The sequence below is a fragment of the Triticum aestivum genome, chromosome 5D (assembly GCF_018294505.1).
Source record: "Triticum aestivum cultivar Chinese Spring chromosome 5D, IWGSC CS RefSeq v2.1, whole genome shotgun sequence".
Taxonomy (NCBI): Eukaryota; Viridiplantae; Streptophyta; class Magnoliopsida; order Poales; family Poaceae; genus Triticum; species Triticum aestivum.
Window position 1 is genome coordinate 523,567,440 of NC_057808.1, and position 3,021 is coordinate 523,570,460.

General features: G+C 42.8%; 1 pseudogene; it reads right to left on the bottom strand.

The window, feature by feature from the left end:
* Window positions 1-2,165: 2,165 nt before the first annotated feature.
* Window positions 2,166-2,792, bottom strand: LOC123121089 (putative serpin-Z12; annotated as a pseudogene).
* Between the last annotated feature and the right edge of the window lie 229 nt (window positions 2,793-3,021).

The window sequence follows — 3,021 nt, forward strand, 5'->3', positions numbered from 1 at the left end:
GTTCTAGCCTCAAAATTCCGAAAAAATGACATAATGTCACCATTCCTCTTCACATTCAGTTCTACGATTACAAAAAGAAGGCACAACAAAAATAAGCATCAATACACAATAGTTGAGCAGTGACTACACAATGGCATCAACCGGTGACTACACAATCATGATGCGAAATTGACTACACATTCAGGTTCAAGAAGTGAACGACATCAATTCATACACCAAGTTGACTTTACATTCAGGTTCAAGAAGTAAATGGCATCGAGTCACACATATGATATCTGACTACACAAGTAAAACAATGCCAAGCCGACTGCAAGTAAATGACATCAATTGATTCAATTCACTATTCTTTGCCACAAGAAATGCATAAATACTCACACATTAGGACGACTGAACGAGGCGTCAGGCGTTAGTAGTGCCATAGTGGGGATGAGAGGGAGGCGGTAGCAAGAGCTGATTTTTTTGATAAATGGTGCATTTTTTATCTCAAGATGTAACATCAAGAGGATACAAAGCATGATGAGTAACATCCGACCTCTCCATAACTAAGATGCACACAACTCAGCCTGGCAATGGGGATTACCCAGGCGGGTATTAGACTCCCATCTTCGTCCCCGCGAAAGCATTCCCATGCCCGTTTCCATCCTCATACCCTTTCAGTATTGCCATCCCCATCCCCGTCAGGTTTTTATCCCCATGGGGAAACCCATGCATGCAATCAACAACAACTTTCGATAGCATTTCAGTAGAAAAAATAGCATTTTAGCACAATAAATATGTTGTGGCTAGGTTAGGGGTTTGTTTTGGATTTTTGGCCAAAGGGGTGGGATGGTAGGAAATTTTGGTGGGTAAGGGCGGGAATAACATGGGGTCTACTAATTTTAGAGCCCACATGTAAGGCCTTTATGGGTAAGGCGGGTAAGGGGCACGGGTAATGCTATCCCATCCCCATCCTCGTCTTTCACGCTGGGTAAGATATTTGACCTATCAGTTTCCCTGTGGGCATTAAAGCTGGCACATCCCCGTCCCCTAAGAGAGTAATTACCCACGGGGACATGGGTAACAGTTAACCACTGCCAACTTAACAAACAACCAATCACCAAAGGGTAGCAGCAGCTAATAGAGTAGGGAGATTACATAGTAGCAGCTAAGTTTCGATCTTTGATCTTCTAAGTTCAAACTTTGATCTCCAACGTAGAAGATGGGAGGGAGGCGGTAGCAGCACCTGCTAGTTTCCAATCTTTGATCTCCTCCAACACCACCTGCTAGGTACATCACTGGTATCTAGGGAAGTGCTTTAGAAATATATCACTTGTATGTCAGATAACACAAGTTTCTCGTCTAATATTTGGTAAATCAAAATCTTATGTAGGGTCAGTAGTTATTTTTTTAAGAAACATACATACACTAACTTTGCAACCAAAATGTAGATTCTTTTTTTTCTCTCGAGATATTATCCCTGGATAACCTTGCGTGATGACGTATAATATTATATTTGAATAATATTGCTAGAAAAAATCACAAGCATTAATTTGTGCCACTTAGTCTGTGTGTGTGTGTGTGTTTTCGGGTCTGTTATACCCTTAAATATCTTGGCAAAGAGCTTGAAGTGTATGTTCTAGCAAACTTCTTGATGTACGCTTTTAGTGTACGATTGTTTATCTCAAGGGTCAGATAAAAAAGATTGCAGAGTATATAAAATGACACATGGATATTTCATTGCATCTTTTGCGTTGACGCTTTGTTTCCTCATGTCGAATGTCCTACACAAGGAGGTTATGCATTACTACATAACTACAAATATATACATTGCTTCAAATGTCGTTGTATTTTGTTGCTTGAAACTTCAATGTGTGCCCATGCTGAGGACTAATGAACATTCGCGTCGTCGCCATCCAAATTTGCATACCGACGACCTCATACACTCTTCAGAGTAGGGAGTTGGGATTATGGAGCACCATGCACAACCATTTGTGTGTTATTTTGACTCTAATTCATGAGAGAGACCATCGCTGATTGGGTGTCGACAAAAATTGTGGCATGTCCTCCTAGCATCAAGTGCCACGGTAACCACATGATCGAGGAACAATGTTTCAATGATTCATTCAATCGCCAAATGATTACATATTTTATAGAATAACTATTTATCCAATTAGCAAGTACGAGGATCAACCACGTGACCAAAGGAACAACATTGCATATGTCCTCTCCTCAACCATGACAAATAAGAAGGGTCTATCTGCCACAAAATCCATCAGATGTTATGGTGCCTTTAGCATGGTTGTACGCCCAATTATGGCGGTCATGGCAGCGGCGGCCATGGTGCCTACCTCATCCACCTCAATAGTGGCCTTATGGTACACCCCGGTGATAGCGAGCTCCCCATCCCTAGTATACACTATACCAAAGAAGTCACCGGCATCGAAAGCCTTATTGGCACCAAGCTTTCGCATGTCCGATGACGCATCAAACTCAAACATGAACTTGAACTTGGGGACCATGAACCGCCCGACTGGAACCTTCCCCGCCGGCATGTGCTTCTTGAAATATTCCGGCGCCGACACAACCTAGCCGTAGAGATCAGCGACACTGAGAGTGTCGTTGTCCGGTAGTAGGATTAGCATGTAGAATGCAGCTTGTTGTTGCATGTCGTTCTTGTAGGGCAGCTTCAGAGCCCTGAAGCTCGGGTAGACCGCGATATGTTGTGACTGCCTTGTCGTCATGGGTGGCACGCGCACGGTGGTGCCGCCTGGGATACAGAACGGCAAAGTGGAGATGTCGAACGACTGCTTCATTTCCCTTAGCCAGCTCATGCTCAATAGCAACTGAAGTTGGTGCCAAGTAGGAGACCCTGGTTTGAGTTCTCTCCCTCAAGATGCGCTTGATGAATATTATATGTACAAGAATGACAGCGAGCTTCGCTCCCAAATTGACAAAACTACAAGATTAAGTATTCCACATTTTCGCTAGTAGGTATTGTTTCATCAATTTAAATTGCTTAAACCTGTAATTTTGTTTGCTTTA